This window comes from Equus caballus, chromosome 21, assembly GCF_041296265.1.
Source record: "Equus caballus isolate H_3958 breed thoroughbred chromosome 21, TB-T2T, whole genome shotgun sequence".
NCBI classification, from domain to species: Eukaryota; Metazoa; Chordata; class Mammalia; order Perissodactyla; family Equidae; genus Equus; species Equus caballus.
The window spans coordinates 33,642,150-33,654,445 of NC_091704.1; the positions used below are offsets into that span (position 1 = coordinate 33,642,150).

The 12,296-nt window shown below is 38.8% G+C and overlaps 1 long non-coding RNA gene across 1 annotated transcript; it reads left to right on the plus strand.

Moving 5' to 3' along the window:
• The first annotated feature begins 221 nt into the window (after positions 1-221).
• On the plus strand, positions 222-6,769 carry LOC138919952 (uncharacterized). Its single transcript, XR_011430550.1, has 2 exons — positions 222-337; positions 6,608-6,769. It is a non-coding gene; the product is annotated as an uncharacterized lncRNA (long non-coding RNA).
• Positions 6,770-12,296: the final 5,527 nt, after the last annotated feature.

A 12,296-nucleotide genomic window follows, 5' to 3' on the forward strand; every position in this document is an offset into this window, starting at 1 on the left:
GGTTGCCTTATCCTTCTAGCAAATGGGGAGATGTGCACAGGTGGCAGTTCTGAGGCGCACCTGGCTGAAGGCCTCTACTGGAATCATCTCTCTGCTGAGAAGACACTGTTTTGAGTTTAACAATGTTGGACAATGTTATTCCAATAGAAGAATCTTAACTGGCACTTGTAGGTCAGACGTGCAGATCTCTAGTCACATGTAAACAGACAGCCAAAAACACACTCTGGCTAAAGATTCTGGAATGTGAAGAAGCACAGGGCTTGGAGTGTGGAACACAGAGGAATAAAAAGACAAGGCAAGAATGTGAAAGTGGAATGTTGTACTGCAAAGAGTACAGGTGGGTCTGGGGACAGGGAGGTTGTGGCGTTGAGGAGGGACCCGAGTGTGGAAAGAAGTATGTCCTTGCTCTGAGCCCCCTAATTCCCTAACAAAATATCAGAATCCAGTCTCTTGGATATTGGCATCTACTGGGATCTTCCTTTATGACTTTTAACTTTTTCTTTTGGTGAGGAAGATGGGCCCTGAGCTAACATCTGTGGCCTATTTTCCACTTTTTGCTTGAGGAAGATTGTTACTGAGCTAACATCTGTGCCAATCTTCCTCTATTTTATATGTGGGACACTGGCACAGCATGGCTTGATGAGTGGTGCATAGGTCCAGGATCCAAACCTGCGAACCCTGGGGCTGCCAAAGCAGAGCGTGCAAACTTAACCACTACACCACCAGGCCAGCTCCTGACTTAACTTTTTAAAAGTCTCTGAAATAAATAGAAAGGAGATCTGAAGATATGAAGGTAGCAAGCACCCTTTAATTGATTTAATTAATTTCTCATTTCATCTACCAGAAATTCCAAGGAAAACAATTATACGACAAGAGCATTCTTATTTTTCATTACAAAAGAATTCTACTTTTCTCTATAGGATACTGTAAAATTCTGGGCCTTACTGTTTATTGCTTTGGTCCTTCAACATTCATTTACTGAATGCTTATTCTCAGACACGGTGATAAGCTCTGGGGTTACAAATACGAATCAGACATAGATTGTTGCCCTCAGAGCAAGCCTGGCTTCAAGAATGTGCCACCTTTGCAGTGGCAGAGGGCCCCACTATTAGAGAGCCTGATGCTTGGCTTAATGCTCAGGTGTCCCTGTCTTGCAATTCTTAAAGAGTTTTGAACAAGGGGCCCTGCATTTTCATTTGCACTGGGCCTTGCAAATTATGTAGCTGGTCCTGCCTCAGAGGCTCGTTTGAGGAGAAAAGAACATTTAAATAAATAACAACAGTACAATAATATCTCATACATTTGTGATAATATAAAAAAAAAGAAAAGAACAAGCATATACTGAGCGGCTTGCTGTGAATCCCAGAAGAAGGTGTAATTACGTGGGCTTGTGGGAGGTCATATGTTTTAATTTAGGGTGTGTTATTTTGGTGAGAATTTGGATACAAATTTACACCTTATAACTGTTTCCATTTTGCCAAGATGCTGCAAAGTTGTATTAATTTGCACAATTAGTTTAGTCCAAAAATCCCAGAGCACAAAGAGCCAGAGATTGTGATTTGTTAAATAACCTTACTTCTAACTTGTCACAGATTATTCTTACTTCCCATCGCCTGTCATATGGTGCAAGACTTGTGGGGGACAAGCAGAGAACATGGTGCAAAGGAGTGTGTGTGTGTGTGTGTGTATGTATGTGTGTGTATGTGTGTCTGGGTAAAGGTACACAGGAGCATTTCAGCTGGGAACAGGCAGATAGACATTTGGTTATTAATTATGTTGCTTTGAGTTCATAATAAGTACGTTTTAGTAATCTCAAGTGACTGGGTTGTTGGAAATTGCTAAGGCTGAGTGAAGGTAGAGATTTGGTGCTGGTAAAGATCTGTATTTAGAGACAGAAATTTAGGTTAGATAAAGATAGAAATAACAAGAAACTAAAAATAATGATATTACCATATGGGTAGTAATATAGTGATTCCATGTTTTGTATTCTAATTAGTTTCTTTGGCAAGTTAACAACAATAGCCCTTTGTCTTTTCATCAAGTGGGTGGGTTTTATTTTTTTTAAGGAAGCAATTTAAATGTCAGAGTTGAGTATTGGAATACCAAAAATTTTCATTCTCTTCTAAGATGCTTTTTGAAGCTGAGGCTTGTAGATTGTTTTTAAAGATTTTTTTTTTTTGATACACGATGTCAGCAATTCTTAATTTTTTTTATCATAGGAATTTCCCTTTCATCCAACATCCTCCCTCTTTAAAAACTGAGCTACCCCACTCTTCATCTCCTATTAAAAAAAAAGGCAGCCGACTCAAATGCCAGACGGAAGGATTTCTAGGCCATTTAGAAGAGGAGTAACATTGCTTATGTTCTTTTGTTTTTGTTTATTTTAAGAAGTTTGGGTTTTCACGTGAGCTGTAGTCTATATATCTAGAATTATGTTTGGTAAAAGGAGTAAAGATTGGATTGTGAAGGAGCATCTAACTGAGAAGGAAAGGCAGAGGCCTTGATAATAATTTCATATGATAAAAATGGGGAGGAGATTGTAAACCTAGAGGCTTAGGCAGGAGAAAAGAGATGATGTCGGGCACGTGGGACTATTCAGTTTTGGTGACACTCACTATGATAATAGAGGCATTGTCATAAGCTAAAGCAACATTTGCAGATCCAAGTTAAGAAGTGAGATTTTTACAGAGATAAAAAGTTTTGAGGAAAGGAGCACTCAAAAAAAGTTCCTAAAAATTCAACGTATATAAACCTACAGAGTGTTGTTAGGTGACACTGAAGTGTGTCTGTGCAGGCAAATTTTTGGAAAATAAAGTAGCATGAGTAATTTTTACAGTTTTGCATATCAGAAAGATGGTTGATTTAAGTATGTGTTTATTTGAATATGCTAGGAGTATCTGTCCCAGTTTCATAGATAAGAGTGTGCATGTTTGTGGTTTGTGGTTTTAGAACCAAGGTGCCCAGAGGGAGGAGCACACAGCTGGGGTGTTAGCTCTGAACTTCGTCATTATCACCGTCATCATCATTAGGCAACAAGGACATTATACATTTTGGGGTGTTCAGCCCCACAAGTGTGATCCAAATGCTAGTTGCTTGGATGTTTCTGATGCTCCCAGAATACTGAGGTCACCCTGTCCAGCCCCACTGCCAATTGGGAAACCAATATCTTCAACCATGTTCTTATCTCCAAACTCTCTAAGGCTTCTTGGGGTTGTTATTTCTTCTCATTACTCCCATCTCTGCTCTGATTCGTGCCTTATGTGACTGCTGCTCTCTCTCTCTTTTCCATACCACTTCGTCCCACTCTGGACACTGCCTTGATTATTTTAATTCCCCAAAGTGCCAATAACACAAGACTAAGTGTGTGGCAGACTTTTGCTTTGAGAGTAATTGCTATGGACTGAATGTTTGCGTCTCCCCAGAATTCATATTTTGACACCCTAATCCCCAGTGCGATGGTATTTGGAGATGGGGCCTTTAGGAGGTAGTCAGGTCATGAGAATGGAGCCCTCTTGATGGGATTAGTGCCCTTATAAGAAGAGACACAAGAGAGCTTGCTTCCTGTCTGCGTGCATGCAGCAGGGAAAGGCCATGTGAGGATACCTGGGAAGAGGGCCCTCATCAAGAACCCGACCATGCTGGCACCCTAATCTTGGACTTGCAGCCTTCCCAACCATGAGAAATAAATGTTTGTTGTTTAAGCCACCAGTCTATGGTAATTTGTCACAGCAGCCCAAAGTGACTAAGACAGTAATGCAGTGATTACACAGTATAACTGTAGACAATATGAACCATCACTGCTCTAAGGTTCATTAGCAATTTCTTACCCTTACACACTTTTTGCTATTCTTATGTCCTCCTTAAGTTTTGGCTACCTTTATCTTTTTGTCTCTGGTCCTGCTCTACCTGCTAGCCTCCAACCCCCAAATTCCTATTAATTTTTTATGCAATATGATTTAACTTCTGCTCTCCACTCTAACTAAGGCATATGATTAAGCATGATCGAGCATTTTGGCATAGAAGACTTTCTATTGTGAGTGACTATCATTTCATAGCACAGAAGTTTTAAGGAGCTCTGCTAACCTAAGAGGTTTTCTACTGGGGGTGTCTAAAATTTAACAGTGCAAAAACAAAGCAAAACAAAAAGAAGAAAAAAACCTCGCAGAAGATCTAAAATTTCATTTTTTTTTTTAACATGATCGAAATCTTAGAGAAGATTCCCTTTACCTCGTCAGAGCACCAGACGTGGAATATTTTGTTCTCCTTCCTTTAGAAACACAAATTAAATACAAATGATCCTTGTAGTCTCAATGATTACAAACTAGAAAAATTCAGCGTAAATTGAATAACTAAGTAGAAGACTCTATTTGTACAAAAAAACCTCTTCAATTAAGCAACTATATAAGTCAGACTTTGTACTTGAGAATTTCACACACACTATCTCTTTAATTTTTACAACAAACTGGTAGGTAACTTTTAAGCGTCTAATTTCACATATTGCTATGGTGTTGAGTGGCATTCAGTTGGAGATACTGACCAACGGGTGACTACATTTCAGATTGTGTACTCAGTTTAACAAGTTAATAACCTATACAATTTCATGTACTTTGAAATGATCAGGATAAAGAAGAATGCCAAAATTTTAGTTTATAATAGAATGTATCCATTTCCAATGACCATAACTTTTGTGTACTTCATCCTTGGGGACCACTTCCTCCCTCCTGGAATCAGTGTATTTGGAGGTCAAACTATTGATCAGAAATGTGTAATTGGAAAATAGAAAGAAGTGTTGTTTAGAGATGTTTTACCAAAGTTCAGGAAACCTTAATGAACTGTTCCTACCCCAGTGTCCCTTCCAAGGAGACATTTTTCAGTGCAGGCCTCCTCTTTTCCTTGACACGTATTTTCTTGAGATCAGTTGATGTTACTGGTTAATATATAATCAAGTCATTACTTCATGAGACTGAGAAAGAATCCGTTCCTCAGGCTTCTGGATTACCTCAAAATCATAGCTTATGTACACCCCAGAGGAACTGGAAGGCTGAGATTAAATGACTCATCCAGTGTCACACAGACAGCAGGTGCCAGTGCTTTTTGCTTCTGCACCACAGAGACAAGCCACTCTTTAGTTACTAAGAGAGGCTACAGCATCAAGAGCTGTTCTAGGGGATAAATGAAATCAACCTGACTTAGTAGGCCCTTGATTTATAAGAGGGGTAAAATTATTAATGTATAATTGGCATAAAACATTGCTAAATGTGTATTTATAGTCTATTCCCTCCTTCCACTCTCATCAGAGGGAAAGAATTGTGCCCTGTATGTCAGCTTCTGGGCTCCCCTTTGAAGTAGAGAACCTTAGTAATGAGCAATGTGGAAGAAAAACGGAAAAGAAATCCAAGAGGCTGAGTTGATTTACATGAGAGCTGGCAGGGGAGGAAGGCCAGGGAGAGCAAAAAGCTTTATGGGCTTGATGTCAGGGAGAACATTTTTCTTTGCAAAATGGCAAGCGAGAAGCAAAGAATAGAAGACTCTTGAGTAGCTTTAATGAGGGAGGACTGGAGAACAGAAACCAAGAGTTTAAATATTGTTACTTTGAGTTGTGAATTAGGTTCTCTGTATTAGTCTTTGCTAACGCAAGCAAAGAGTAGAATTATTCCTAATTACTCTTGGTTACTTCACTGGACTATTTCTTTGAGTGAGACACCTTGGCAAGGCTTGGTCACTTGGAGCCTTGGGCTTTATTTGGATCACAGTTGGAAGAAAGAAACCTTGTTCCTGAAGATTTATTCATTTGAAGTAGAGTTAGGGCTGTCTTCATGGGTGTGTGGCCACAGCAGTGGCACAGGCCTCTGTGCTCAAAGGACCCCATGTTTGCCAACTGTAGTCCTGAAACTCTTGATAACCTGATAATCTTATTTTGAATTTGAGTTTTGTAAGTGAAGTCTGATGGGACAATGGAGCATGGGCCTAGAGGAGTTGGCTGGAGTCAGGTGGTGTCCAGAGTGGGGCATGGTGGCAGCTGTCCCAGTGCTGGTGATCTGGAGCATTGGGCAGCACAGCAGATTCAAATCTCTTGCCCACCCGGATCCAGGAACTGAGTGATCCCTGGTGTAGAGGTTTAAAGATCCTCAGGGTCACTTGTCTGCCCAGAGTTGGGCCAGTGGGAAGGGGAAATGCCTGACTCTGACTTACCCCAGGGCAGCTGGAGAGAGGGGAACCTGGCTGTGTAGGACTCGAAGCAGACCACACTCATGCTCCATGACATAGGGCAGGGTGCCCAGGGCCTGAAGGTGAGGGATGGGAGTGGGCTGGGGATGTCTGCTCTCGCTGGGCAAGTATCCCTGTGGAGTGCTCCCTTGACCTGTTGTGTTTGAGGGCACGCTCTCTTCCCACTTCCAACTTTCCTGAGTCTGACCTGTGTTTGTCTCTTCTGGTCCCTTCAGGCAGGCTCTGGGAACGAACCACTAAATATGAACTCGATAATTCTGGTGATGCCCCATACCAGGTTACTACGCTAATATTCCCACTTAAAACTGACACTCCATAGTATAAATACGGATGGTAACACTCATCTAGCAATTTAAAATTTTAATTTTTCTCTACTTAGGATGAAATTAAATAGCAAATAAGAAACAACATGAGAAGTGGCAAAGCCACAAAGATGCAAGAAACATCAGTTCCCCAGTAGACACATGGAAGAATGCTACCTGGAACGTGCTCATTGAACTTGTCCATGTAATGACCATCAAGTAAATGCCTCTTGTGTTAAGCCTCTGAATTTGGGAGATTTCTTATAATAACTAGTTTACACTAACAGCTTTCACCAAAATCCATAATAGGCTCATTTAAGTGTTTCAAGTAACCTTTAAAAAAATGGAATCTATGCTTCAATTTTACAGATGAGGAAATAGAAGTTTTGGGAGTTAAAGTACTTTCTCTTATAAATGTAAAGACCTGCTAGCAGAGCCAGACACAGATGCCAGAGCCCTGTCTTCTAGTCCAGCTCACTTTCTACTTTGTTGGTGATAAATTCTACAGAGTAAACAGTAAATATTCATCTGTGGCATGCTTTTGGAAGCATTATTAGGTAGAGAATTGCAGTAGCATTTCTTACTTAAAAATCCTAATAGAAGCAAAGTGTCAATATATAATTTTTTCATGATGTTATATTGAGTATTATTCAATTTTGTTAATCATGAAATCAATTTTTTTCCTTTAAATATAATTTTAAAGGTTTCATGAATTTCTAATCTTTTGCTATGCATGTTTAACTTTAAATGGAAATCAAGAGAGAGAGCTTGAATCACTTACCAGCAATTTTCTTTATAGCAAACTTTGCTAGCACGTATTCATTAAAATTTCCCAAGTGAAGAAAGAAATGCCAGTTATGAATGCTATAGTTTAAAATCTAATGGCATTTTTGGAGAATGTCAAGAGATTTCTATGAACCTCATCAGCAAAGACCGTGCTCCATCAAACAAAGGAATCAGATCAAGAACGGAAAAAAAAAACACACACACACACACAAGAGAAAGAATGTGGACATTCTCTCTCTGTTTGAAAATCGAATGTGAAAGGGTGAAAATAGTCTTGTGTTTCTGAGGTTTTGGTAAAAATCTTTGTCAAAGAATAATTTTATAGAAAGAGAACGTAATAATACACATAGTATAAGTATAGAAAAATATTTTGGGTGAGAAATAGTGATATGCAGTGAATGTTGAGAGTGGTTCTCCTTTGGGAGGAAGGATTATGCGTTTTCATCTTCTATGTTAAGTATTTCTGTAATAATAGGATTTTGAGAATTAATAACTGCTTCTATAAACAACGAACCTTAATTTAGGCACAGAGACCTGAATCTGAACATACACCATGTCAGTTCTGCAAGATATTGATCAAAGGGTTCTGAAAATCTGTTATATGTCATAGTTAAGGAAACTGTTGATGGCAAGATTTTAAGGCATAAAGTTGTCCATATGAGAGAATTTACAAAGTGGTGACATATGGAGGCTTCAATATAAATAAAAAAAATGTGTTAGGATTGTGTTTGTGACATGGACATATCACCATCCCCTTTACTCAAATCTCTTTTCCTGGTTATTCGGACTTTCTCATAACCATTTTCATAGTTAACACTGGTTTTACTACATTCTTGGAATGGGGGTGGAGATGGAGACAGGAAGGAGAAGTCTTAACTGAGAGAGAAAGTATTCTTCAAGGCAGGCCGTGATCTGCAGAAATCTCTCAGAGGTGTCTCTCTAAGCACTCCTGTTCTTAATTTTTGTTGAAACCATGCACACTCCTTTGATGTCCTGTGTCTAGTAATACACACCTTCTTCCTTTCCAGCCAGCCATATGAACTTATTTACATCACAAGCCTCTGCCAGAGGCCAGGAAACAGATCTGTACAGTATTTCCAAACACGCTCAAGAAAGGAAGTGGCCCAGTAGTTTTCATAAAAGTCAATGACATCTAGCAAATGGCCTTAGAAATATCTAGGAAGGACTATTCACAATTGCTTCAACCTGACATGACAGTACCTGTCTCAGATGAAATTGCACATTACTGGATGGTCTTTTAAACATTCATCCAAAGTCATGCCGTCAACAAGACAGTTTCAGCTGCCCAGAAAAACAGATGTTAAGTGGTGATTGTGCTTTGAAATAGAAATAAAGTCAAGGCCCTTCTATTGCTTTTGAGTAAGTCAAGCTGTCTAAAAAGCAAAACAATTGAAATGAAAAATGTTCTTTTATAGTGCAGGTTTTTTACTCACAATTCACCTTGTGCTATGTGTGTGTGCAGTCCTATCTATTTATATAATTAGGAGAGAATTCTAAAAGCAAAGTTCGTACATAGACTTGCTAATCAATCAGCTGTATAACATCAGGTCTTCACTCACCTTGTTATATTATATTAGAAGTAAACTGTTAATTATAAAAACAATTGTATGCTCTGTAGACAAGCATAAGATTATTAACCGTTCAATTTATAAATTAAACAACAATAAATGTGCCATAATACATCATACATTGATGGCTCCAGTTCTTAAAACCAGGTCTTCCTTTTTTTCAAAACCCAGAAATTTTTGGATTCTCAAAATAAGACTTCCCTTTTAAATTTCATCACTTTTAATTCTTATGTGCTGAGTTTAGACATGCTCAATAGTAGTAGGAAGCATCTTGCTGTCAAAGCATTTCTTTGCTCAGTTGCATTCTTTTAACAGGTCTCGGGGTACAAGCCTCCAAAAGGCAATTTGCTCCCATAATCTGTGCCCCTGCAACGTCTCCATCCAGCAGCTTGGAGTGCCTTTCGTTCTCCTGTGTTGAAATCACCATTAGGTCTTCCTAAATGAGAGGAGAAGCCTCACTCAGCATTCTTTCCCCACTTCGGGGTAATAGTGACCTTTCTTCATTGTTTGAGAGCTGCCGCACCTCATGATTAATCTACCAAGAATGTAAGACTAATGTCTTGTTCTAGCACTGACTTTCTAAGGGAGTTTGGTCAACTCAGGCATGTATGTGTGTGTATGCGTGCATATATATTGTATATGTGTATTTGTATCTTTAGAAGAGAAATATAATTTGATTTACGTAACACACTAATTTTAAAGGGACAGTTAATTTTTAAATACTAGTGAATATATTCTCCATGAGTTGTAGAAAGTTGTAGAGTTGTAAACCTCTGAGGTACAATTTAGTCCAATACTGTTTTGTCACGCGAAGCACTGATAGCCTAAATCCTGTTTACTGAGTCTTAGGCAGTTGCTCAAGTATTTCAAACATTATTCCACGCTTTTAAAAATGAATTAGGGCAGCTCCTCAGAGACTGTGTTAATAAGACTTTCTAAAAATTGAAAACCAAAAATTTAAAATAATCATCTGAATATATCCAAATACCTAGATGTTTGACATTACATATTAAAATGCTCGGATATTCTTGTAGAGAAACCTCATCCTAATGTTTGAAGTCAGGTAGCTATGGTCTGTGTCAACTATGAAAATAAGCTTTGGTCCACAAGTGGCCTTGACTTTGCCCAGAGCTTATAAATGATCAGTGTGGCTCAAAGGAATCAGGCAACACGCAACGGAAATCAGGTATCATGCCTTAGAGACACAAAGTAGACTCTTCATCACCTAAACATGGAATTTTATGTTTGGAAGGAGCACAGACTGCTATTTTGGAACCTTGGGTTAGGTTCCATTGAATGGTAAATATATGATAACTTGTCTTTTTTTTTTTTTTTTTTTTTTTTACAATGACTCCCTACCTTTGTATCTCCCCGTCATCAAGTTTCATTAGATATTTCTGTTCTAGCTTCCAAACTTAGCGAACCAACCATGCTGTGTTTCCTCAAGGCCCGACTCTAGGCTCTTTTAAAGAACTTAAGCTGATTACTTTGTCCACATTAATCAACACTAGTATCTTATTTCATTACCCTTTCCGGTTAAGCTGTTTGCAAAATGTTGATGATGGTCCTCTCTACATCAGCTTCCAGACTGGTCACCTCACTGGAACGTGGGGAGTGCAGAGTGGATTTAGAGAAAAGGATCCTTAATTCCGTATATTCACCAGGCATTATCCATAGATGGAATAAATTCCTTACTTTGTATTAAAAAATAGCTAATATTTGCTACTTACTTGCACGAACTATGTAATTTAATTCTCACAACAAGTCTAGATATTATCTTCATTTTATAAATGAGGTGTCTGGGACCTAGAGTGATTTAGTAACTTGTTCATCATCAAACAGGTAGTTAGTGGCATAACTGCTTTCCACCTAGTCAGTATGACTCCCAAATTCTTAATTACTACCCTCTATTACTTCCAGTGTAAAAATTATTAGGTTGAACCACATGCAATTGCCATTTTTCTAGGTTGAGAATACCCGAATATTAGCAATTTCATGATTCAACCTTGTTATTTCTTAACTATTAGCTTATATAAAGTACTAATTCATTAAAAAATATAATTGAATCTAGTGTATTTTAGCAACATGTATTTTCTCAGATGCAGAAATTGAAAATATAGCTACTATCTTATGGGGAGTATCGTAGCCTGGGTTTCCTAGAAAATACAGCTGGAGACAAAGATTAAGTTCTTTGACTTAATTGGAAGGTGAAATCTCAGAACCACAAGAGTAAGGGAAAAAGAGAAGGTGAAGCAGGGAAGAAAGAAAAGATTATAAATTAATGAGCTGGTTACAGTTTAACACACACACACACAGAGCTGGTTATTCAGGCTTACAGGGTATCTTTTTGTGCACGAAGTATCCAGAACAGTCTGTCAATGAAATGAAGACAAAGGAGTTCATCTGCTGCTTCCTTCCCGTTTCCTAACTCTCCCCAGTCAAAGTTCAACCCTTTCAGCTTAAGTTATCTGGTCTCTCTGGGCAGATCTCACATTTGTCATGTGAGTCTGGAAGTTGTAGAAGCCAGAGGCCACGATGGGTTCATACTGACTGGACCATATCTGCTATGGGTTGATAAAAGGTTGACTAAAGGTGGTGCTGATGCCCAGTTCTCGTCGCAGGAGATCCTAAGACAACCCATAGCATTAGTATACGAGGCCAGGGCAGCAACTGCTGGGGTGATCCATGGAGGAAGCAGCTGAGGCCCAGATGGCAGGGTGGACCAAGAAAGTCTGGGCAAGATGATAAACTAGATCTGGTCTGGGAGAATCTCAATTTTATTTGAAGGTTAGAAGAACTCCTGATAATCTAAACAGCTGAAAAATCACAGAAAAATATGGTCTTTTTCTCCTGTTAACAGATTGATAATTGTTTCCTACTTCTTATCTTGGGTTGCCTTATTATCAGTCGTTCCTGATGAAACCATGAAGTTTGAACATTATGCTTTTAGAAGTAATATATCCTGCCCAAAACAATAACAAACAAAAAAAACCTCGAATCTACAATTCAGGAAAGAGTAATTAAGACTCTTGTTTGGTACAAAAAAGGGGAGTAGCATCATTTATAAATATCCAGGGCTCATCTCTATTTGGGAAAAGAGGTTTGTAATTTTTAAAGCTCACTGATAACCATGAGTTTGCCTTTTACATTCATTGGAAAGAGAGCATCTCCCATGACAAAGTGCCCCCAAATACTGCTGTATGGAATAGATCCGAAGAAATACTCAGTTACCCAGACAATCTTGACCACAAGTCTATTGTTGTTGGATGCGTCCCATTTCAGTATTGGCTAGAACTGACCTTTCGTGGTTGATCCACCATTCTGAACAGCCCATGGCTTGAGGTATTAGGATGTCAGCCAAATTGAAGGAAATATTATCCTAGAACGCAAT